Here is a 23225-nt window from a genome sequence, read left to right on the forward strand (position 1 = left end):
TCTCCAGAAGGCTGGGCTCCCACAGGGACCACGGTCTCCATTGCTTTGGGATGCCCCGGAAAGGGCAGCCGGGCCCTTGGGCCCGGCTCCTTCCTGGCGGACACCTGCCATGCTTGGCTCCGAACTCTGCCGGGCCCCCAGTGGCCAGGACTCCGGGAAAGGGGGCCCTGGGCCGCACGGCAGGCGCTTCAGACCAGGACGTTTGGACAGCTGGTCTCTCCGTCTCTCCTTAGAAACCCATCCACAATCGAGAAGCTCGCCCAATGAGCACGTCTTGCTTGGCCCCGCCCTGCCAAGGGCGTGAGAGGTCTCACGTCTCAGGACCCGGGGGCATGGACGCGGTGCGGAATGCAGCCCCGGTAAGCAGCTTCGGGGTGCCCCGAGGCCGCACGCATCGCCACCAGCTTGCTTGGGTCAGTGATGAGAACTCAAGTGGTCTCGAAGAGCGATGATGACCTAAAAATCATGCTCAATAGGATTACGCTGAGGCCCAAGACAGGCGTCTGTGCCGGGATCAGCCTCCCCCAGACCCTGGGGACCCTGGAGGTGCGCCGCAGTTGTGGGCGTGAGGCCATCGTACCCTCGGGGCTCCCCGTGCTGGCCCTGGCCTGTCTGTGCCCGTCAGGGGTCCGCTCGAGGTCGTGAGGCGTTCCGCCCGGCCTCCGGACCCAATCCACCTCGCAGGACAGCTCCCTCGGTGCCATTGCTTAGGAGACCGTTGCCCCTTGTGTCTTTCAGCGGGCCTCGGGGGCCGGAACTTGGTGCGGCGTGACCCAAGAGAGGTGAGTGGAAGACTCTGGGCCTGCAGGGAGATGCCAGGCGCCATGGGCATTGTCCGCGGAGCCCGGATCCCCGCACGGGCCCCGGCTCCAGCACTGTGCTAGGGATGGGGGCTGTGGTGGCCCACACAGCGTTGACCTGCCCATGCACAGCCGCCCTTCAGCAATCCCACGTGCAGGGAATGGGAAAGTTGGGCCAGGTCACTGGCAACGACTGGGGGCTGGGGGCATGCCGCCGTCGTCCCACATGGACCTGAGGCCTCCTTGTACGTCCAGCTGTGTCCTGTGCGCCCGAGAAGAGAGCGGACGTGAGTCCCTTGGTGTCAGGGCCCTCTGTCCCCTTCAGCGAGTGGTTGTCGCTCGAGTCACCCCAGCCGATGGTTCTGGGGCTGGAGAGGGCAGAGCTCATGAAGAATGCAGCAGACGCCCAAGAGTAAGCAGAGCCTGGGAGGCTGCTGAAGTACAGCCCTCGAATGTTTCCTCGGATTTCCCGAGTCAGCAAGGTTTCCCTGGCCCAGGGGAAGAGTGGCGAGCCCCGGGCCACAGCAGGCCATGGGGCTGAGCCGGTCCTCTGAGGCCCCCAGAGGAAGCGCCGCCACAAGGGGAGAGTCAGGACCCTCCTGCAGGGCGGGCCGCGGTCTCCTGCCTTGCGCTGCTTGGTGGGAGACGGTGAGACGCGATTCCCTTTTTCGCCCTGGGCGATCAGGGCCTGGGGGCCACCGTTGGCTGCGAGTGCCAGGGCCCGGGTCCCTAGACCACCGCGGTCCCCATGTGTGGGAAGGCGTCCTTCGGGCCCTCACTTCCGGGTGCGCCACGCTTTGCTTGGGGCCCCGGCAGACATCGGGGGAGCACTGGAAATCCCTGTGCTCCAGGCCATGCTCTGGGGCCTTTCCTAGCAAGGGGAGGCTCCCACGGGGGCCCGGATCTCCGTGGATTTGGGAAGGCCAGGGATGGGCAGCGGGTCCCTTGTGTCCTGCCCCTTGCCCGAGGACCCGAGCCCTGGGTGGGTCAGCCGCCCGCCTGGACAGCACCGGCCAGGGCTTCGGGCTGGAGAGTTCTTGGCGGCATGGCACGGGCCAGCGAGCACGCCGTTCCGACGGCCGGCCTCCCCCTCTCTCCTTAGGCCCCCATCCCCAAGCGAGGATCTGGCCCTGACCACCAAGTCTTGCATCGCCCAGCCCCGCCGCCAGGTCCCATGCCTCAGGAAGCCGGGGTATGGCGCTGTCCTGAGAGCAGCCTCGGTAAGCAGCTTCTGGGTGGTAGGGGACCTCCCGCGTCGCCTCGGGCGTGCTTGGGTCAATGATGAGAACTCATATGGTCTCGAAGAGCGATGAGGACCTAAAAATCACGATCAATAGGATTACGCTGAGGCCCAAGGCAGGGGACCGTGCCGGGGTCAGCCTCCCCCAGAGCGTCGGGGCAGTGAGGGTGCGCTGCAGGTGGCCGCGGGAGGAGAACCACCTCTCGAGGCTCTCTGCTGTGGCCCCCGGACGTCGGTGCACCTGCGGGTGCCGACGGGGTGTTCTGGCGTTCCAGCTGGTCTACCGACCCAGGCCTCTTCCCCGGACAGCTGCCCGAGAGCCAGGGCTTAGCCACCCTTGTGTCCTTGTGTCTTTCAGCGGGCCTGGCTGGCAAGGTTCTTGGCGCGTCTCCCACCAGGAGAGGTGAGCGGAAGCCTCTGGGCTCCGAGGGAGGCCCCAGACCCCTTGGCCTGGCATCGGGAAGCGGGGACCCCAGCAGGGACTCCGCAGCTGGGCCTGGGCTGGGGATGCGGGTCCTCATTGTCCGGACGGCACCGAAGTCCCCGTGAGCGTGTGCCCCTGAGCCATCCCAGGGGCAGGGATCGCGAAACGTGGGCCGGGGGGCTGACAAGGCCTGGAAAGCGCGGGCTGGCCGCCCAAGGCCCAGGTGCACCCGAGGCCTCCTGATCAATTGCGGCGTGTCCGGGGGGCCCAGAAAGGGAGTGGACGTGAGACCCGTGGTCTCGGAGGCCACTGTGCCCTTGAGCAACACCTTGTTGCTCAAGGCCCGGCCCATGGCAGGTTTCTGCGGGCTGCACTGACCCGAGCTCCTGTCCCGTCCTGCAGACGACCAAGGCGTTTGGGGCCCCGGGAGGCCACTTCCGAAGAGCCCACGAGGATTCGTTGAGCTGGCCAGATGGCACGGTTCCACTGGGGCGGGGGGCAGAAACTGCACGTCCCAGGCCACAGCAGCCGTTGGGCCTCAGCCTCTCACCTGAGACTCTCAAGCACCCGGGATAGGGTCGTGGTGAAGCGGCACTGCACGGGCCGAGTCAGGTCCCTCGTCCAGAGCGGCCAGCGGGCGGTGTGCCTTGCTGCCGTGGTGGAGAGTGACCTGGCTTTCCCCGCTCGGCCGTGGGGGAGCCCTGGGCCCCGGCAACCTTTGGCTTCCCGGGCAGGGGCTCAGGTCCTTGGCTCCCAGGTGGCTCCAGGAGAGGGTGGGCGGCGTCCTGGCCAAACCTCCCGGGCCGCCGCTCTTGGCTCGCCACTCCGGGAGACAGCGGGGACCCGGCCAAAGCCCTGTGGTCCATGCCATGGTCAGGGGCCGTTCTCCAGAAGGCTGGGCTCCCACAGGGACCACGGTCTCCATTGCTTTGGGATGCCCCGGAAAGGGCAGCCGGGCCTTTGGGCCCGGCTCCTTCCTGGCGGACACCTGCCATGCTTGGCTCCGAACTCTGCCGGGCCCCCAGTGGCCAGGACTCCGGGAAAGGGGGCCCTGGGCCGCACGGCAGGCGCTTCAGACCAGGACGTTTGGACAGCTGGTCTCTCCGTCTCTCCTTAGAAACCCATCCACAATCGAGAAGCTCGCCCAGATGAGCACGTCTTGCTTGGCCCCGCCCTGCCCAGAGGTCTCACGTCTCAGGACCCGGGGGCATGGACGCGGTGCGGAATGCAGCCCCGGTAAGCAGCTTCGGGGTGCCCCGAGGCCGCACGCATCGCCACCAGCTTGCTTGGGTCAGTGATGAGAACTCAAGTGGTCTCGAAGAGCGATGATGACCTAAAAATCATGCTCAATAGGATTACGCTGAGGCCCAAGACAGGCGTCTGTGCCGGGATCAGCCTCCCCCAGACCCTGGGGACCCTGGAGGTGCGCCGCAGTTGTGGGCGTGAGGCCATCGTACCCTCGGGGCTCCCCGTGCTGGCCCTGGCCTGTCTGTGCCCGTCAGGGGTCCGCTCGAGGTCGTGAGGCGTTCCGCCCGGCCTCCGGACCCAATCCACCTCGCAGGACAGCTCCCTCGGTGCCATTGCTTAGGAGACCGTTGCCCCTTGTGTCTTTCAGCGGGCCTCGGGGGCCGGAACTTGGTGCGGCGTGACCCAAGAGAGGTGAGTGGAAGACTCTGGGCCTGCAGGGAGATGCCAGGCGCCATGGGCATTGTCCGCGGAGCCCGGATCCCCGCACGGGCCCCGGCTCCAGCACTGTGCTAGGGATGGGGGCTGTGGTGGCCCACACAGCGTTGACCTGCCCATGCACAGCCGCCCTTCAGCAATCCCACGTGCAGGGAATGGGAAAGTTGGGCCAGGTCACTGGCAACGACTGGGGGCTGGGGGCATGCCGCCATCGTCCCACATGGACCTGAGGCCTCCTTGTACGTCCAGCTGTGTCCTGTGCGCCCGAGAAGAGAGCGGACGTGAGTCCCTTGGTGTCAGGGCCCTCTGTCCCCTTCAGCGAGTGGTTGTCGCTCGAGTCACCCCAGCCGATGGTTCTGGAGAGGGCTGGAGAGGGCAGAGCTCATGAAGAATGCAGCAGACGCCCAAGAGTAAGCAGAGCCTGGGAGGCTGCTGAAGTACAGCCCTCGAATATTTCCTCGGATTTCCCGAGTCAGCAAGGTTTCCCTAGCCCAGGGGAAGTGTGGCGAGCCCCGGGCCACAGCAGGCCATGGGGCTGAGCCGGTCCTCTGAGGCCCCCAGAGGAAGCGCCGCCACAAGGGGAGAGTCAGGACCCTCCTGCAGGGCGGGCCGCGGTCTCCTGCCTTGCGCTGCTTGGTGGGAGACGGTGAGACGCGATTCCCTTTTTCGCCCTGGGCGATCAGGGCCTGGGGGCCACCGTTGGCTGCGAGTGCCAGGGCCCGGGTCCCTAGACCACCGCGGTCCCCATGTGTGGGAAGGCGTCCTTCGGGCCCTCACTTCCGGGTGCGCCACGCTTTGCTTGGGGCCCCGGCAGACATCGGGGGAGCACTGGAAATCCCTGTGCTCCAGGCCATGCTCTGGGGCCTTTCCTAGCAAGGGGAGGCTCCCACGGGGCCCGGATCTCCGTGGATTTGGGAAGGCCAGGGATGGGCAGCGGGTCCCTTGTGTCCTGCCCCTTGCCCGAGGACCCGAGCCCTGGGTGGGTCAGCCGCCCGCCTGGACAGCACCGGCCAGGGCTTCGGGCTGGAGAGTTCTTGGCGGCATGGCACGGGCCAGCGAGCACGCCGTTCCGACGGCCGGCCTCCCCCTCTCTCCTTAGGCCCCCATCCCCAAGCGAGGATCTGGCCCTGACCACCAAGTCTTGCATCGCCCAGCCCCGCCGCCAGGTCCCATGCCTCAGGAAGCCGGGGTATGGCGCTGTCCTGAGAGCAGCCTCGGTAAGCAGCTTCTGGGTGGTAGGGGACCTCCCGCGTCGCCTCGGGCGTGCTTGGGTCAATGATGAGAACTCATATGGTCTCGAAGAGCGATGAGGACCTAAAAATCACGCTCAATAGGATTACGCTGAGGCCCAAGGCAGGGGACCGTGCCGGGGTCAGCCTCCCCCAGAGCGTCGGGGCAGTGAGGGTGCGCTGCAGGTGGCCGCGGGAGGAGAACCACCTCTCGAGGCTCTCTGCTGTGGCCCCCGGACGTCGGTGCACCTGCGGGTGCCGACGGGGTGTTCTGGCGTTCCAGCTGGTCTACCGACCCAGGCCTCTTCCCCGGACAGCTGCCCGAGAGCCAGGGCTTAGCCACCCTTGTGTCCTTGTGTCTTTCAGCGGGCCTGGCTGGCAAGGTTCTTGGCGCGTCTCCCACCAGGAGAGGTGAGCGGAAGCCTCTGGGCTCCGAGGGAGGCCCCAGACCCCTTGGCCTGGCATCGGGAAGCGGGGACCCCAGCAGGGACTCCGCAGCTGGGCCTGGGCTGGGGATGCGGGTCCTCATTGTCCGGACGGCACCGAAGTCCCCGTGAGCGTGTGCCCCTGAGCCATCCCAGGGGCAGGGATCGCGAAACGTGGGCCGGGGGGCTGACAAGGCCTGGAAAGCGCGGGCTGGCCGCCCAAGGCCCAGGTGCACCCGAGGCCTCCTGATCAATTGCGGCGTGTCCGGGGGGCCCAGAAAGGGAGTGGACGTGAGACCCGTGGTCTCGGAGGCCACTGTGCCCTTGAGCAACACCTTGTTGCTCAAGGCCCGGCCCATGGCAGGTTTCTGCGGGCTGCACTGGCCCGAGCTCCTGTCCCGTCCTGCAGACGACCAAGGCGTTTGGGGCCCCGGGAGGCCACTTCCGAAGAGCCCACGAGGATTCGTTGAGCTGGCCAGACGGCACGGTTCCACTGGGGCGGGGGGGCAGAAACTGCACGTCCCAGGCCACAGCAGCCGTTGGGGCTCAGCCTCTCACCTGAGACTCTCAAGCACCCGGGATAGGGTCGTGGTGAAGCGGCACTGCACGGGCCGAGTCAGGTCCCTCGTCCAGAGCGGCCAGCGGGCGGTGTGCCTTGCTGCCGTGGTGGAGAGTGACCTGGCTTTCCCCGCTCGGCCGTGGGGGAGCCCTGGGCCCCGGCAACCTTTGGCTTCCCGGGCAGGGGCTCAGGTCCTTGGCTCCCAGGTGGCTCCAGGAGAGGGTGGGCGGCGTCCTGGCCAAACCTCCCGGGCCGCCGCTCTTGGCTCGCCACTCCGGGAGACAGCGGGGACCCGGCCAAAGCCCTGTGGTCCATGCCATGGTCAGGGGCCGTTCTCCAGAAGGCTGGGCTCCCACAGGGACCACGGTCTCCATTGCTTTGGGATGCCCCGGAAAGGGCAGCCGGGCCCTTGGGCCCGGCTCCTTCCTGGCGGACACCTGCCATGCTTGGCTCCGAACTCTGCCGGGCCCCCAGTGGCCAGGACTCCGGGAAAGGGGGCCCTGGGCCGCACGGCAGGCGCTTCAGACCAGGACGTTTGGACAGCTGGTCTCTCCGTCTCTCCTTAGAAACCCATCCACAATCGAGAAGCTCGCCCAGATGAGCACGTCTTGCTTGGCCCCGCCCTGCCCAGAGGTCTCACGTCTCAGGACCCGGGGGCATGGACGCGGTGCGGAATGCAGCCCCGGTAAGCAGCTTCGGGGTGCCCCGAGGCCGCACGCATCGCCACCAGCTTGCTTGGGTCAGTGATGAGAACTCAAGTGGTCTCGAAGAGCGATGATGACCTAAAAATCATGCTCAATAGGATTACGCTGAGGCCCAAGACAGGCGTCTGTGCCGGGATCAGCCTCCCCCAGACCCTGGGGACCCTGGAGGTGCGCCGCAGTTGTGGGCGTGAGGCCATCGTACCCTCGGGGCTCCCCGTGCTGGCCCTGGCCTGTCTGTGCCCGTCAGGGGTCCGCTCGAGGTCGTGAGGCGTTCCGCCCGGCCTCCGGACCCAATCCACCTCGCAGGACAGCTCCCTCGGTGCCATTGCTTAGGAGACCGTTGCCCCTTGTGTCTTTCAGCGGGCCTCGGGGGCCGGAACTTGGTGCGGCGTGACCCAAGAGAGGTGAGTGGAAGACTCTGGGCCTGCAGGGAGATGCCAGGCGCCATGGGCATTGTCCGCGGAGCCCGGATCCCCGCACGGGCCCCGGCTCCAGCACTGTGCTAGGGATGGGGGCTGTGGTGGCCCACACAGCGTGGACCTGCCCATGCACAGCCGCCCTTCAGCAATCCCACGTGCAGGGAATGGGAAAGTTGGGCCAGGTCACTGGCAACGACTGGGGGCTGGGGGCATGCCGCCATCGTCCCACATGGACCTGAGGCCTCCTTGTACGTCCAGCTGTGTCCTGTGCGCCCGAGAAGAGAGCGGACGTGAGTCCCTTGGTGTCAGGGCCCTCTGTCCCCTTCAGCGAGTGGTTGTCGCTCGAGTCACCCCAGCCGATGGTTCTGGGGCTGGAGAGGGCAGAGCTCATGAAGAATGCAGCAGACGCCCAAGAGTAAGCAGAGCCTGGGAGGCTGCTGAAGTACAGCCCTCGAATGTTTCCTCGGATTTCCCGAGTCAGCAAGGTTTCCCTGGCCCAGGGGAAGTGTGGCGAGCCCCGGGCCACAGCAGGCCATGGGGCTGAGCCGGTCCTCTGAGGCCCCCAGAGGAAGCGCCGCCACAAGGGGAGAGTCAGGACCCTCCTGCAGGGCGGGCCGCGGTCTCCTGCCTTGCGCTGCTTGGTGGGAGACGGTGAGACGCGATTCCCTTTTTCGCCCTGGGCGATCAGGGCCTGGGGGCCACCGTTGGCTGCGAGTGCCAGGGCCCAGGTCCCTAGACCACCGCGGTCCCCATGTGTGGGAAGGCGTCCTTCGGGCCCTCACTTCCGTGTGCGCCACGCTTTGCTTGGGGCCCCGGCAGACATCGGGGGAGCACTGGAAATCCCTGTGCTCCAGGCCATGCTCTGGGGCCTTTCCTAGCAAGGGGAGGCTCCCACGGGGGCCCGGATCTCCGTGGATTTGGGAAGGCCAGGGATGGGCAGCGGGTCCCTTGTGTCCTGCCCCTTGCCCGAGGACCCGAGCCCTGGGTGGGTCAGCCGCCCGCCTGGACAGCACCGGCCAGGGCTTCGGGCTGGAGAGTTCTTGGCGGCATGGCACGGGCCAGCGAGCACGCCGTTCCGACGGCCGGCCTCCCCCTCTCTCCTTAGGCCCCCATCCCCAAGCGAGGATCTGGCCCTGACCACCAAGTCTTGCATCGCCCAGCCCCGCCGCCAGGTCCCATGCCTCAGGAAGCCGGGGTATGGCGCTGTCCTGAGAGCAGCCTCGGTAAGCAGCTTCTGGGTGGTAGGGGACCTCCCGCGTCGCCTCGGGCGTGCTTGGGTCAATGATGAGAACTCATATGGTCTCGAAGAGCGATGAGGACCTAAAAATCACGCTCAATAGGATTACGCTGAGGCCCAAGGCAGGGGACCGTGCCGGGGTCAGCCTCCCCCAGAGCGTCGGGGCAGTGAGGGTGCGCTGCAGGTGGCCGCGGGAGGAGAACCACCTCTCGAGGCTCTCTGCTGTGGCCCCCGGACGTCGGTGCACCTGCGGGTGCCGACGGGGTGTTCTGGCGTTCCAGCTGGTCTACCGACCCAGGCCTCTTCCCCGGACAGCTGCCCGAGAGCCAGGGCTTAGCCACCCTTGTGTCCTTGTGTCTTTCAGCGGGCCTGGCTGGCAAGGTTCTTGGCGCGTCTCCCACCAGGAGAGGTGAGCGGAAGCCTCTGGGCTCCGAGGGAGGCCCCAGACCCCTTGGCCTGGCATCGGGAAGCGGGGACCCCAGCAGGGACTCCGCAGCTGGGCCTGGGCTGGGGATGCGGGTCCTCATTGTCCGGACGGCACCGAAGTCCCCGTGAGCGTGTGCCCCTGAGCCATCCCAGGGGCAGGGATCGCGAAACGTGGGCCGGGGGGCTGACAAGGCCTGGAAAGCGCGGGCTGGCCGCCCAAGGCCCAGGTGCACCCGAGGCCTCCTGATCAATTGCGGCGTGTCCGGGGGGCCCAGAAAGGGAGTGGACGTGAGACCCGTGGTCTCGGAGGCCACTGTGCCCTTGAGCAACACCTTGTTGCTCAAGGCCCGGCCCATGGCAGGTTTCTGCGGGCTGCACTGGCCCGAGCTCCTGTCCCGTCCTGCAGACGACCAAGGCGTTTGGGGCCCCGGGAGGCCACTTCCGAAGAGCCCACGAGGATTCGTTGAGCTGGCCAGACGGCACGGTTCCACTGGGGCGGGGGGGCAGAAACTGCACGTCCCAGGCCACAGCAGCCGTTGGGGCTCAGCCTCTCACCTGAGACTCTCAAGCACCCGGGATAGGGTCGTGGTGAAGCGGCACTGCACGGGCCGAGTCAGGTCCCTCGTCCAGAGCGGCCAGCGGGCGGTGTGCCTTGCTGCCGTGGTGGAGAGTGACCTGGCTTTCCCCGCTCGGCCGTGGGGGAGCCCTGGGCCCCGGCAACCTTTGGCTTCCCGGGCAGGGGCTCAGGTCCTTGGCTCCCAGGTGGCTCCAGGAGAGGGTGGGCGGCGTCCTGGCCAAACCTCCCGGGCCGCCGCTCTTGGCTCGCCAATCCGGGAGACAGCGGGGACCCGGCCAAAGCCCTGTGGTCCATGCCATGGTCAGGGGCCGTTCTCCAGAAGGCTGGGCTCCCACAGGGACCACGGTCTCCATTGCTTTGGGATGCCCCGGAAAGGGCAGCCGGGCCCTTGGGCCCGGCTCCTTCCTGGCGGACACCTGCCATGCTTGGCTCCGAACTCTGCCGGGCCCCCAGTGGCCAGGACTCCGGGAAAGGGGGCCCTGGGCCGCACGGCAGGCGCTTCAGACCAGGACGTTTGGACAGCTGGTCTCTCCGTCTCTCCTTAGAAACCCATCCACAATCGAGAAGCTCGCCCAGATGAGCACGTCTTGCTTGGCCCCGCCCTGCCCAGAGGTCTCACGTCTCAGGACCCGGGGGCATGGACGCGGTGCGGAATGCAGCCCCGGTAAGCAGCTTCGGGGTGCCCCGAGGCCGCACGCATCGCCACCAGCTTGCTTGGGTCAGTGATGAGAACTCAAGTGGTCTCGAAGAGCGATGATGACCTAAAAATCATTCTCAATAGGATTACGCTGAGGCCCAAGACAGGCGTCTGTGCCGGGATCAGCCTCCCCCAGACCCTGGGGACCCTGGAGGTGCGCCGCAGTTGTGGGCGTGAGGCCATCGTACCCTCGGGGCTCCCCGTGCTGGCCCTGGCCTGTCTGTGCCCGTCAGGGGTCCGCTCGAGGTCGTGAGGCGTTCCGCCCGGCCTCCGGACCCAATCCACCTCGCAGGACAGCTCCCTCGGTGCCATTGCTTAGGAGACCGTTGCCCCTTGTGTCTTTCAGCGGGCCTCGGGGGCCGGAACTTGGTGCGGCGTGACCCAAGAGAGGTGAGTGGAAGACTCTGGGCCTGCAGGGAGATGCCAGGCGCCATGGGCATTGTCCGCGGAGCCCGGATCCCCGCACGGGCCCCGGCTCCAGCACTGTGCTAGGGATGGGGGCTGTGGTGGCCCACACAGCGTTGACCTGCCCATGCACAGCCGCCCTTCAGCAATCCCACGTGCAGGGAATGGGAAAGTTGGGCCAGGTCACTGGCAACGACTGGGGGCTGGGGGCATGCCGCCGTCGTCCCACATGGACCTGAGGCCTCCTTGTACGTCCAGCTGTGTCCTGTGCGCCCGAGAAGAGAGCGGACGTGAGTCCCTTGGTGTCAGGGCCCTCTGTCCCCTTCAGCGAGTGGTTGTCGCTCGAGTCACCCCAGCCGATGGTTCTGGGGCTGGAGAGGCAGAGCTCATGAAGAATGCAGCAGACGCCCAAGAGTAAGCAGAGCCTGGGAGGCTGCTGAAGTACAGCCCTCGAATGTTTCCTCGGATTTCCCGAGTCAGCAAGGTTTCCCTGGCCCAGGGGAAGTGTGGCGAGCCCCGGGCCACAGCAGGCCATGGGGCTGAGCCGGTCCTCTGAGGCCCCCAGAGGAAGCGCCGCCACAAGGGGAGAGTCAGGACCCTCCTGCAGGGCGGGCCGCGGTCTCCTGCCTTGCGCTGCTTGGTGGGAGACGGTGAGACGCGATTCCCTTTTTCGCCCTGGGCGATCAGGGCCTGGGGGCCACCGTTGGCTGCGAGTGCCAGGGCCCGGGTCCCTAGACCACCGCGGTCCCCATGTGTGGGAAGGCGTCCTTCGGGCCCTCACTTCCGGGTGCGCCACGCTTTGCTTGGGGCCCCGGCAGACATCGGGGGAGCACTGGAAATCCCTGTGCTCCAGGCCATGCTCTGGGGCCTTTCCTAGCAAGGGGAGGCTCCCACGGGGGCCCGGATCTCCGTGGATTTGGGAAGGCCAGGGATGGGCAGCGGGTCCCTTGTGTCCTGCCCCTTGCCCGAGGACCCGAGCCCTGGGTGGGTCAGCCGCCCGCCTGGACAGCACCGGCCAGGGCTTCGGGCTGGAGAGTTCTTGGCGGCATGGCACGGGCCAGCGAGCACGCCGTTCCGACGGCCGGCCTCCCCCTCTCTCCTTAGGCCCCCATCCCCAAGCGAGGATCTGGCCCTGACCACCAAGTCTTGCATCGCCCAGCCCCGCCGCCAGGTCCCATGCCTCAGGAAGCCGGGGTATGGCGCTGTCCTGAGAGCAGCCTCGGTAAGCAGCTTCTGGGTGGTAGGGGACCTCCCGCGTCGCCTCGGGCGTGCTTGGGTCAATGATGAGAACTCATATGGTCTCGAAGAGCGATGAGGACCTAAAAATCACGCTCAATAGGATTACCCTGAGGCCCAAGGCAGGGGACCGTGCCGGGGTCAGCCTCCCCCAGAGCGTCGGGGCAGTGAGGGTGCGCTGCAGGTGGCCGCGGGAGGAGAACCACCTCTCGAGGCTCTCTGCTGTGGCCCCCGGACGTCGGTGCACCTGCGGGTGCCGACGGGGTGTTCTGGCGTTCCAGCTGGTCTACCGACCCAGGCCTCTTCCCCGGACAGCTGCCCGAGAGCCAGGGCTTAGCCACCCTTGTGTCCTTGTGTCTTTCAGCGGGCCTGGCTGGCAAGGTTCTTGGCGCGTCTCCCACCAGGAGAGGTGAGCGGAAGCCTCTGGGCTCCGAGGGAGGCCCCAGACCCCTTGGCCTGGCATCGGGAAGCGGGGACCCCAGCAGGGACTCCGCAGCTGGGCCTGGGCTGGGGATGCGGGTCCTCATTGTCCGGACGGCACCGAAGTCCCCGTGAGCGTGTGCCCCTGAGCCATCCCAGGGGCAGGGATCGCGAAACGTGGGCCGGGGGGCTGACAAGGCCTGGAAAGCGCGGGTTGGCCGCCCAAGGCCCAGGTGCACCCGAGGCCTCCTGATCAATTGCGGCGTGTCCGGGGGGCCCAGAAAGGGAGTGGACGCGAGACCCGTGGTCTCGGAGGCCACTGTGCCCTTGAGCAACACCTTGTTGCTCAAGGCCCGGCCCATGGCAGGTTTCTGCGGGCTGCACTGGCCCGAGCTCCTGTCCCGTCCTGCAGACGACCAAGGCGTTTGGGGCCCCGGGAGGCCACTTCCGAAGAGCCCACGAGGATTCGTTGAGCTGGCCAGACGGCACGGTTCCACTGGGGCGGGGGGGCAGAAACTGCACGTCCCAGGCCACAGCAGCCGTTGGGGCTCAGCCTCTCACCTGAGACTCTCAAGCACCCGGGATAGGGTCGTGGTGAAGCGGCACTGCACGGGCCGAGTCAGGTCCCTCGTCCAGAGTGGCCAGCGGGCGGTGTGCCTTGCTGCCGTGGTGGAGAGTGACCTGGCTTTCCCCGCTCGGCCGTGGGGGAGCCCTGGGCCCCAGCAACCTTTGGCTTCCCGGGCAGGGGCTCAGGTCCTTGGCTCCCAGGTGGCTCCAGGAGAGGGTGGGCGGCGTCCTGGCCAAACCTCCCGGGCCGCCGCTCTTGGCTCGCCACTCCGGGAGACAGCGGGGACCCGGCCAAAGCCCTGTGGTCCATGCCATGGTCAGGGGCCGTTCTCCAGAAGGCTGGGCTCCCACAGGGACCACGGTCTCCATTGTTTTGGGATGCCCCGGAAAGGGCAGCCGGGCCCTTGGGCCCGGCTCCTTCCTGGCGGACACCTGCCATGCTTGGCTCCGAACTCTGCCGGGCCCCCAGTCGCCAGGACTCCGGGAAAGGGGGCCCTGGGCCGCACGGCAGGCGCTTCAGACCAGGACGTTTGGACAGCTGGTCTCTCCGTCTCTCCTTAGAAACCCATCCACAATCGAGAAGCTCGCCCAGATGAGCACGTCTTGCTTGGCCCCGCCCTGCCCAGAGGTCTCACGTCTCAGGACCCGGGGGCATGGACGCGGTGCGGATGCAGCCCCGGTAAGCAGCTTCGGGGTGCCCCGAGGCCACACGCATCGCCACCAGCTTGCTTGGGTCAGTGATGAGAACTCAAGTGGTCTCGAAGAGCGATGATGACCTAAAAATCATGCTCAATAGGATTACGCTGAGGCCCAAGACAGGCGTCTGTGCCGGGATCAGCCTCCCCCAGACCCTGGGGACCCTGGAGGTGCGCCGCAGTTGTGGGCGTGAGGCCATCGTACCCTCGGGGCTCCCCGTGCTGGCCCTGGCCTGTCTGTGCCCGTCAGGGGTCCGCTCGAGGTCGTGAGGCATTCCGCCCGGCCTCCGGACCCAATCCACCTCGCAGGACAGCTCCCTCGGTGCCATTGCTTAGGAGACCGTTGCCCCTTGTGTCTTTCAGCGGGCCTCGGGGGCCGGAACTTGGTGCGGCGTGACCCAAGAGAGGTGAGTGGAAGACTCTGGGCCTGCAGGGAGATGCCAGGCGCCATGGGCATTGTCCGCGGAGCCCGGATCCCCGCACGGGCCCCGGCTCCAGCACTGTGCTAGGGATGGGGTCTGTGGTGGCCCACACAGCGTTGACCTGCCCATGCACAGCCGCCCTTCAGCAATCCCACGTGCAGGGAATGGGAAAGTTGGGCCAGGTCACTGGCAACGACTGGGGGCTGGGGGCATGCCGCCGTCGTCCCACATGGACCTGAGGCCTCCTTGTACGTCCAGCTGTGTCCTGTGCGCCCGAGAAGAGAGCGGACGTGAGTCCCTTGGTGTCAGGGCCCTCTGTCCCCTTCAGCGAGTGGTTGTCGCTCGAGTCACCCCAGCCGATGGTTCTGGAGAGGGCTGGAGAGGGCAGAGCTCATGAAGAATGCAGCAGACGCCCAAGTGTAAGCAGGGCACGGGAGGCTGCTGAAGTACAGCCCTCGAATGTTTCCTCGGATTTCCCGAGTCAGCAAGGTTTCCCTGGCCCAGGGGAAGAGTGGCGAGCCCCGGGCCACAGCAGGCCATGGGGCTGAGCCGGTCCTCTGAGGCCCCCAGAGGAAGCGCCGCCACAAGGGGAGAGTCAGGACCCTCCTGCAGGGCGGGCCGCGGTCTCCTGCCTTGCGCTGCTTGGTGGGAGACGGTGAGACGCGATTCCCTTTTTCGCCCTGGGCGATCAGGGCCTGGGGGCCACCGCTGGCTGCGAGTGCCAGGGCCCGGGTCCCTAGACCACCGCGGTCCCCATGTGTGGGAAGGCGTCCTTCGGGCCCTCACTTCCGGGTGCGCCACGCTTTGCTTGGGGCCCCGGCAGACATCGGGGGAGCACTGGAAATCCCTGTGCTCCAGGCCATGCTCTGGGGCCTTTCCTAGCAAGGGGAGGCTCCCACGGGGGCCCGGATCTCCGTGGATTTGGGAAGGCCAGGGATGGGCAGCGGATCCTGCCCCTTGCCCGAGGACCCGAGCCCTGGGTGGGTCAGCCGCCCGCCAGGACAGCACCGGCCAGGGCTTCGGGCTGGAGAGTTCTTGGCGGCATGGCACGGGCCAGCGATCACGCCGTTCCGACGGCCGGCCTCCCCCTCTCTCCTTAGGCCCCCATCCCCAAGCGAGGATCTGGCCCTGACCACCAAATCTTGCATCGCCCAGCCCCGCCGCCAGGTCCCATGCCTCAGGAAGCCGGGGTATGGCGCTGTCCTGAGAGCAGCCTCGGTAAGCAGCTTCTGGGTGGTAGGGGACCTCCCGCGTCGCCTCGGGCGTGCTTGGGTCAATGATGAGAACTCATATGGTCTCGAAGAGCGATGAGGACCTAAAAATCACGCTCAATAGGATTACGCTGAGGCCCAAGGCAGGGGACCGTGCCGGGGTCAGCCTCCCCCAGAGCGTCGGGGCAGTGAGGGTGCGCTGCAGGTGGCCGCGGGAGGAGAACCACCTCTCGAGGCTCTCTGCTGTGGCCCCCGGACGTCGGTGCACCTGCGGGTGCCGACGGGGTGTTCTGGCGTTCCAGCTGGTCTACCGACCCAGGCCTCTTCCCCGGACAGCTGCCCGAGAGCCAGGGCTTAGCCACCCTTGTGTCCTTGTGTCTTTCAGCGGGCCTGGCTGGCAAGGTTCTTGGCGCGTCTCCCACCAGGAGAGGTGAGCGGAAGCCTCTGGGCTCCGAGGGAGGCCCCAGACCCCTTGGCCTGGCATCGGGAAGCGGGGACCCCAGCAGGGACTCCGCAGCTGGGCCTGGGCTGGGGATGCGGGTCCTCATTGTCCGGACGGCACCGAAGTCCCCGTGAGCGTGTGCCCCTGAGCCATCCCAGGGGCAGGGATCGCGAAACGTGGGCCGGGGGGCTGACAAGGCCTGGAAAGCGCGGGCTGGCCGCCCAAGGCCCAGGTGCACCCGAGGCCTCCTGATCAATTACGGCGTGTCCGGGGGGCCCAGAAAGGGAGTGGACGTGAGTCCCGTGGTCTCGGAGGCCACTGTGCCCTTGAGCAACACCTTGTTGCTCAAGGCCCGGCCCATGGCAGGTTTCTGCGGGCTGCACTGGCCCGAGCTCCTGTCCCGTCCTGCAGACGACCAAGGCGTTTGGGGCCCCGGGAGGCCACTTCCGAAGAGCCCACGAGGATTCGTTGAGCTGGCCAGACGGCACGGTTCCACTGGGGCGGGGGGGCAGAAACTGCACGTCCCAGGCCACAGCAGCCGTTGGGCCTCAGCCTCTCACCTGAGACTCTCAAGCACCCGGGATAGGGTCGTGGTGAAGCGGCACTGCACGGGCCGAGTCAGGTCCCTCGTCCAGAGCGGCCAGCGGGCGGTGTGCCTTGCTGCCGTGGTGGAGAGTGACCTGGCTTTCCCCGCTCGGCCGTGGGGGAGCCCTGGGCCCCGGCAACCTTTGGCTTCCCGGGCAGGGGCTCAGGTCCTTGGCTCCCAGGTGGCTCCAGGAGAGGGTGGGCGGCGTCCTGGCCAAACCTCCCGGGCCGCCGCTCTTGGCTCGCCACTCCGGGAGACAGCGGGGACCCGGCCAAAGCCCTGTGGTCCATGCCATGGTCAGGGGCCGTTCTCCAGAAGGCTGGGCTCCCACAGGGGCCACGGTCTCCATTGCTTTGGGATGCCCCGGAAAGGGCAGCCGGGCCCTTGGGCCCGGCTCCTTCCTGGCGGACACCTGCCATGCTTGGCTCCGAACTCTGCCGGGCCCCCAGTGGCCAGGACTCCGGGAAAGGGGGCCCTGGGCCGCACGGCAGGCGCTTCAGACCAGGACGTTTGGACAGCTGGTCTCTCCGTCTCTCCTTAGAAACCCATCCACAATCGAGAAGCTCGCCCAGATGAGCACGTCTTGCTTGGCCCCGCCCTGCCCAGAGGTCTCACGTCTCAGGACCCGGGGGCATGGACGCGGTGCGGAATGCAGCCCCGGTAAGCAGCTTCGGGGTGCCCCGAGGCCGCACGCATCGCCACCAGCTTGCTTGGGTCAGTGATGAGAACTCAAGTGGTCTCGAAGAGCGATGATGACCTAAAAATCATGCTCAATAGGATTACGCTGAGGCCCAAGACAGGCGTCTGTGCCGGGATCAGCCTCCCCCAGACCCTGGGGACCCTGGAGGTGCGCCGCAGTTGTGGGCGTGAGGCCATCGTACCCTCGGGGCTCCCCGTGCTGGCCCTGGCCTGTCTGTGCCCGTCAGGGGTCCGCTCGAGGTCGTGAGGCGTTCCGCCCGGCCTCCGGACCCAATCCACCTCGCAGGACAGCTCCCTCGGTGCCATTGCTTAGGAGACCGTTGCCCCTTGTGTCTTTCAGCGGGCCTCGGGGGCCGGAACTTGGTGCGGCGTGACCCAAGAGAGGTGAGTGGAAGACTCTGGGCCTGCAGGGAGATGCCAGGCGCCATGGGCATTGTCCGCGGAGCCCGGATCCCCGCACGGGCCCCGGCTCCAGCACTGTGCTAGGGATGGGGGCTGTGGTGGCCCACACAGCGTTGACCTGCCCATGCACAGCCGCCCTTCAGCAATCCCACGTGCAGGGAATGGGAAAGTTGGGCCAGGTCACTGGCAACGACTGGGGGCTGGGGGCATGCCGCCGTCGTCCCACATGGACCTGAGGCCTCCTTGTACGTCCAGCTGTGTCCTGTGCGCCCGAGAAGAGAGCGGACGTGAGTCCCTTGGTGTCAGGGCCCTCTGTCCCCTTCAGCGAGTGGTTGTCGCTCGAGTCACCCCAGCCGATGGTTCTGGAGAGGGCTGGAGAGGGCAGAGCTCATGAAGAATGCAGCAGACGCCCAAGTGTAAGCAGGGCACGGGAGGCTGCTGAAGTACAGCCCTCGAATGTTTCCTCGGATTTCCCGAGTCAGCAAGGTTTCCCTGGCCCAGGGGAAGAGTGGCGAGCCCCGGGCCACAGCAGGCCATGGGGCTGAGCCGGTCCTCTGAGGCCCCCAGAGGAAGCGCCGCCACAAGGGGAGAGTCAGGACCCTCCTGCAGGGCGGGCCGCGGTCTCCTGCCTTGCGCTGCTTGGTGGGAGACGGTGAGACGCGATTCCCTTTTTCGCCCTGGGCGATCAGGGCCTGGGGGCCACCGCTGGCTGCGAGTGCCAGGGCCCGGGTCCCTAGACCACCGCGGTCCCCATGTGTGGGAAGGCGTCCTTCGGGCCCTCACTTCCGGGTGCGCCACGCTTTGCTTGGGGCCCCGGCAGACATCGGGGGAGCACTGGAAATCCCTGTGCTCCAGGCCATGCTCTGGGGCCTTTCCTAGCAAGGGGAGGCTCCCACGGGGGCCCGGATCTCCGTGGATTTGGGAAGGCCAGGGATGGGCAGCGGATCCTGCCCCTTGCCCGAGGACCCGAGCCCTGGGTGGGTCAGCCGCCCGCCAGGACAGCACCGGCCAGGGCTTCGGGCTGGAGAGTTCTTGGCGGCATGGCACGGGCCAGCGATCACCCCGTTCCGACGGCCGGCCTCCCCCTCTCTCCTTAGGCCCCCATCCCCAAGCGAGGATCTGGCCCTGACCACCAAATCTTGCATCGCCCAGCCCCGCCGCCAGGTCCCATGCCTCAGGAAGCCGGGGTATGGCGCTGTCCTGAGAGCAGCCTCGGTAAGCAGCTTCTGGGTGGTAGGGGACCTCCCGCGTCGCCTCGGGCGTGCTTGGGTCAATGATGAGAACTCATATGGTCTCGAAGAGCGATGAGGACCTAAAAATCACGCTCAATAGGATTACGCTGAGGCCCAAGGCAGGGGACCGTGCCGGGGTCAGCCTCCCCCAGAGCGTCGGGGCAGTGAGGGTGCGCTGCAGGTGGCCGCGGGAGGAGAACCACCTCTCGAGGCTCTCTGCTGTGGCCCCCGGACGTCGGTGCACCTGCGGGTGCCGACGGGGTGTTCTGGCGTTCCAGCTGGTCTACCGACCCAGGCCTCTTCCCCGGACAGCTGCCCGAGAGCCAGGGCTTAGCCACCCTTGTGTCCTTGTGTCTTTCAGCGGGCCTGGCTGGCAAGGTTCTTGGCGCGTCTCCCACCAGGAGAGGTGAGCGGAAGCCTCTGGGCTCCGAGGGAGGCCCCAGACCCCTTGGCCTGGCATCGGGAAGCGGGGACCCCAGCAGGGACTCCGCAGCTGGGCCTGGGCTGGGGATGCGGGTCCTCATTGTCCGGACGGCACCGAAGTCCCCGTGAGCGTGTGCCCCTGAGCCATCCCAGGGGCAGGGATCGCGAAACGTGGGCCGGGGGGCTGACAAGGCCTGGAAAGCGCGGGCTGGCCGCCCAAGGCCCAGGTGCACCCGAGGCCTCCTGATCAATTACGGCGTGTCCGGGGGGCCCAGAAAGGGAGTGGACGTGAGTCCCGTGGTCTCGGAGGCCACTGTGCCCTTGAGCAACACCTTGTTGCTCAAGGCCCGGCCCATGGCAGGTTTCTGCGGGCTGCACTGGCCCGAGCTCCTGTCCCGTCCTGCAGACGACCAAGGCGTTTGGGGCCCCGGGAGGCCACTTCCGAAGAGCCCACGAGGATTCGTTGAGCTGGCCAGACGGCACGGTTCCACTGGGGCGGGGGGGCAGAAACTGCACGTCCCAGGCCACAGCAGCCGTTGGGCCTCAGCCTCTCACCTGAGACTCTCAAGCACCCGGGATAGGGTCGTGGTGAAGCGGCACTGCACGGGCCGAGTCAGGTCCCTCGTCCAGAGCGGCCAGCGGGCGGTGTGCCTTGCTGCCGTGGTGGAGAGTGACCTGGCTTTCCCCGCTCGGCCGTGGGGGAGCCCTGGGCCCCGGCAACCTTTGGCTTCCCGGGCAGGGGCTCAGGTCCTTGGCTCCCAGGTGGCTCCAGGAGAGGGTGGGCGGCGTCCTGGCCAAACCTCCCGGGCCGCCGCTCTTGGCTCGCCACTCCGGGAGACAGCGGGGACCCGGCCAAAGCCCTGTGGTCCATGCCATGGTCAGGGGCCGTTCTCCAGAAGGCTGGGCTCCCACAGGGGCCACGGTCTCCATTGCTTTGGGATGCCCCGGAAAGGGCAGCCGGGCCCTTGGGCCCGGCTCCTTCCTGGCGGACACCTGCCATGCTTGGCTCCGAACTCTGCCGGGCCCCCAGTGGCCAGGACTCCGGGAAAGGGGGCCCTGGGCCGCACGGCAGGCGCTTCAGACCAGGACGTTTGGACAGCTGGTCTCTCCGTCTCTCCTTAGAAACCCATCCACAATCGAGAAGCTCGCCCAGATGAGCACGTCTTGCTTGGCCCCGCCCTGCCCAGAGGTCTCACGTCTCAGGACCCGGGGGCATGGACGCGGTGCGGAATGCAGCCCCGGTAAGCAGCTTCGGGGTGCCCCGAGGCCGCACGCATCGCCACCAGCTTGCTTGGGTCAGTGATGAGAACTCAAGTGGTCTCGAAGAGCGATGATGACCTAAAAATCATGCTCAATAGGATTACGCTGAGGCCCAAGACAGGCGTCTGTGCCGGGATCAGCCTCCCCCAGACCCTGGGGACCCTGGAGGTGCGCCGCAGTTGTGGGCGTGAGGCCATCGTACCCTCGGGGCTCCCCGTGCTGGCCCTGGCCTGTCTGTGCCCGTCAGGGGTCCGCTCGAGGTCGTGAGGCGTTCCGCCCGGCCTCCGGACCCAATCCACCTCGCAGGACAGCTCCCTCGGTGCCATTGCTTAGGAGACCGTTGCCCCTTGTGTCTTTCAGCGGGCCTCGGGGGCCGGAACTTGGTGCGGCGTGACCCAAGAGAGGTGAGTGGAAGACTCTGGGCCTGCAGGGAGATGCCAGGCGCCATGGGCATTGTCCGCGGAGCCCGGATCCCCGCACGGGCCCCGGCTCCAGCACTGTGCTAGGGATGGGGGCTGTGGTGGCCCACACAGCGTTGACCTGCCCATGCACAGCCGCCCTTCAGCAATCCCACGTGCAGGGAATGGGAAAGTTGGGCCAGGTCACTGGCAACGACTGGGGGCTGGGGGCATGCCGCCGTCGTCCCACATGGACCTGAGGCCTCCTTGTACGTCCAGCTGTGTCCTGTGCGCCCGAGAAGAGAGCGGACGTGAGTCCCTTGGTGTCAGGGCCCTCTGTCCCCTTCAGCGAGTGGTTGTCGCTCGAGTCACCCCAGCCGATGGTTCTGGAGAGGGCTGGAGAGGGCAGAGCTCATGAAGAATGCAGCAGACGCCCAAGTGTAAGCAGAGCCTGGGAGGCTGCTGAAGTACAGCCCTCGAATGTTTCCTCGGATTTCCCGAGTCAGCAAGGTTTCCCTGGCCCAGGGGAAGAGTGGCGAGCCCCGGGCCACAGCAGGCCATGGGGCTGAGCCGGTCCTCTGAGGCCCCCAGACGAAGCGCCGCCACAAGGGGAGAGTCAGGACCCTCCTGCAGGGCGGGCCGCGGTCTCCTGCCTTGCGCTGCTTGGTGGGAGACGGTGAGACGCGATTCCCTTTTTCGCCCCGGGCGATCAGGGCCTGGGGGCCACCGTTGGCTGCGAGTGCCAGGGCCCGGGTCCCTAGACCACCGCGGTCCCCATGTGTGGGAAGGCGTCCTTCGGGCCCTCACGTCCGGGTGCGCCACGCTTTGCTTGGGGCCCCGGCAGACATCGGAGGAGCACTGGAAATCCCTGTGCTCCAGGCCATGCTCTGAGGCCTTTCCTAGCAAGGGGAGGCTCCCACGGGGGCCAGGATCTCCGTGGATTTGGGAAGGCCAGGGATGGGCAGCGGGTCCCTTGTGTCCTGCCCCTTGCCCGCGGACCCGAGCCCTGGGTGGGTCAGCCGCCCGCCTGGACAGCACCGGCCAGGGCTTCGGGCTGGAGAGTTCTTGGCGGCATGGCACGGGCCAGCGAGCACGCCGTTCCGACGGCCGGCCTCCCCCTCCCTCCTTAGGCCCCCATCCCCAAGCGAGGATCTGGCCCTGACCACCAAGTCTTGCATCGCCCAGCCCCGCCGCCAGGTCCCATGCCTCAGGAAGCCGGGGTATGGCGCTGTCCTGAGAGCAGCCTCGGTAAGCAGCTTCTGGGTGGTAGGGGACCTCCCGCGTCGCCTCGGGCGTGCTTGGGTCAATGATGAGAACTCATATGGTCTCGAAGAGCGATGATGACCTAAAAATCACGCTCAATAGGATTACGCTGAGGCCCAAGGCAGGGGACCGTGCCGGGGTCAGCCTCCCCCAGAGCGTCGGGGCAGTGAGGGTGCGCTGCAGGTGGCCGCGGGAGGAGAACCACCTCTCGAGGCTCTCTGCTGTGGCCCCCGGACGTCGGTGCACCTGCGGGTGCCGACGGGGTGTTCTGGCGTTCCAGCTGGTCTACCGACCCAGGCCTCTTCCCCGGACAGCTGCCCGAGAGCCAGGGCTTAGCCACCCTTGTGTCCTTGTGTCTTTCAGCGGGCCTGGCTGGCAAGGTTCTTGGCGCGTCTCCCACCAGGAGAGGTGAGCGGAAGCCTCTGGGCTCCGAGGGAGGCCCCAGGCCCCTTGGCCTGGCATCGGGAAGCGGGGACCCCAGCAGGGACTCCGCAGCTGGGCCTGGGCTGGGGATGCGGGTCCTCATTGTCCGGACGGCACCGAAGTTCCCGTGAGCGTGTGCCCCTGAGCCATCCTAGGGGCAGGGATCGCGAAACGTGGGCCGGGGGGCTGACAAGGCCTGGAAAGCGCGGGCTGGCCGCCCAAGGCCCAGGTGCACCCGAGGCCTCCTGATCAATTGCGGCGTGTCCGGGGGGCCCAGAAAGGGAGTGGACGTGAGACCCGTGGTCTCGGAGGCCACTGTGCCCTTCAGCAACACCTTGTTGCTCAAGGCCCGGCCCATGGCAGGTTTCTGCGGGCTGCACTGGCCCGAGCTCCTGTCCCGTCCTGCAGACGACCAAGGCGTTTGGGGCCCCGGGAGGCCACTTCTGAAGAGCCCACGAGGATTCGTTGAGCTGGCCAGACGGCACGGTTCCACTGGGGCGGGGGGGCAGAAACTGCACGTCCCAGGCCACAGCAGCCGTTGGGGCTCAGCCTCTCACCTGAGACTCTCAAGCACCCGGGATAGGGTCGTGGTGAAGCGGCACTGCACGGGCCGAGTCAGGTCCCTCGTCCAGAGCGGCCAGCGGGCGGTGTGCCTTGCTGCCGTGGTGGAGAGTGACCTGGCTTTCCCCGCTCGGCCGTGGGGGAGCCCTGGGCCCCGGCA

At 67.3% G+C, this 23225-nt stretch overlaps 14 non-coding genes across 14 annotated transcripts; all 14 read left to right on the forward strand.

The window, feature by feature from the left end:
- The first annotated feature begins 411 nt into the window (after window positions 1-411).
- On the forward strand, window positions 412-492 carry LOC123945005. Its single transcript, XR_006818928.1, has one exon. It is a non-coding gene; the product is annotated as a small nucleolar RNA SNORD115 (small nucleolar RNA).
- Window positions 493-2072: 1580 nt separating this feature from the next.
- On the forward strand, window positions 2073-2153 carry LOC123945037. Its single transcript, XR_006818959.1, has one exon. It is a non-coding gene; the product is annotated as a small nucleolar RNA SNORD115 (small nucleolar RNA).
- A 1599-nt stretch (window positions 2154-3752) lies between these two features.
- Window positions 3753-3833, forward strand: LOC123945006. Its single transcript, XR_006818929.1, has one exon. It is a non-coding gene; the product is annotated as a small nucleolar RNA SNORD115 (small nucleolar RNA).
- A 1583-nt stretch (window positions 3834-5416) lies between these two features.
- LOC123945555 lies at window positions 5417-5497 on the forward strand. The gene has a single exon (XR_006819376.1). It is a non-coding gene; the product is annotated as a small nucleolar RNA SNORD115 (small nucleolar RNA).
- Window positions 5498-7097: 1600 nt separating this feature from the next.
- On the forward strand, window positions 7098-7178 carry LOC123945007. Its single transcript, XR_006818930.1, has one exon. It is a non-coding gene; the product is annotated as a small nucleolar RNA SNORD115 (small nucleolar RNA).
- A 1580-nt stretch (window positions 7179-8758) lies between these two features.
- LOC123945556 lies at window positions 8759-8839 on the forward strand. Its single transcript, XR_006819377.1, has one exon. It is a non-coding gene; the product is annotated as a small nucleolar RNA SNORD115 (small nucleolar RNA).
- A 1600-nt stretch (window positions 8840-10439) lies between these two features.
- On the forward strand, window positions 10440-10520 carry LOC123945073. The gene has a single exon (XR_006818994.1). It is a non-coding gene; the product is annotated as a small nucleolar RNA SNORD115 (small nucleolar RNA).
- A 1579-nt stretch (window positions 10521-12099) lies between these two features.
- Window positions 12100-12180, forward strand: LOC123945079. Its single transcript, XR_006819000.1, has one exon. It is a non-coding gene; the product is annotated as a small nucleolar RNA SNORD115 (small nucleolar RNA).
- A 1599-nt stretch (window positions 12181-13779) lies between these two features.
- On the forward strand, window positions 13780-13860 carry LOC123945008. Its single transcript, XR_006818931.1, has one exon. It is a non-coding gene; the product is annotated as a small nucleolar RNA SNORD115 (small nucleolar RNA).
- Window positions 13861-15435: 1575 nt separating this feature from the next.
- On the forward strand, window positions 15436-15516 carry LOC123945557. Its single transcript, XR_006819378.1, has one exon. It is a non-coding gene; the product is annotated as a small nucleolar RNA SNORD115 (small nucleolar RNA).
- Window positions 15517-17116: 1600 nt separating this feature from the next.
- Window positions 17117-17197, forward strand: LOC123945009. The gene has a single exon (XR_006818932.1). It is a non-coding gene; the product is annotated as a small nucleolar RNA SNORD115 (small nucleolar RNA).
- Window positions 17198-18772: 1575 nt separating this feature from the next.
- On the forward strand, window positions 18773-18853 carry LOC123945558. Its single transcript, XR_006819379.1, has one exon. It is a non-coding gene; the product is annotated as a small nucleolar RNA SNORD115 (small nucleolar RNA).
- A 1600-nt stretch (window positions 18854-20453) lies between these two features.
- Window positions 20454-20534, forward strand: LOC123945010. The gene has a single exon (XR_006818933.1). It is a non-coding gene; the product is annotated as a small nucleolar RNA SNORD115 (small nucleolar RNA).
- A 1584-nt stretch (window positions 20535-22118) lies between these two features.
- On the forward strand, window positions 22119-22199 carry LOC123945414. Its single transcript, XR_006819242.1, has one exon. It is a non-coding gene; the product is annotated as a small nucleolar RNA SNORD115 (small nucleolar RNA).
- The last annotated feature ends 1026 nt before the right edge of the window (window positions 22200-23225 follow it).

The sequence above is a fragment of the Meles meles genome, chromosome 6, assembly GCF_922984935.1.
Source record: "Meles meles chromosome 6, mMelMel3.1 paternal haplotype, whole genome shotgun sequence".
Lineage (NCBI taxonomy): Eukaryota > Metazoa > Chordata > Mammalia > Carnivora > Mustelidae > Meles > Meles meles.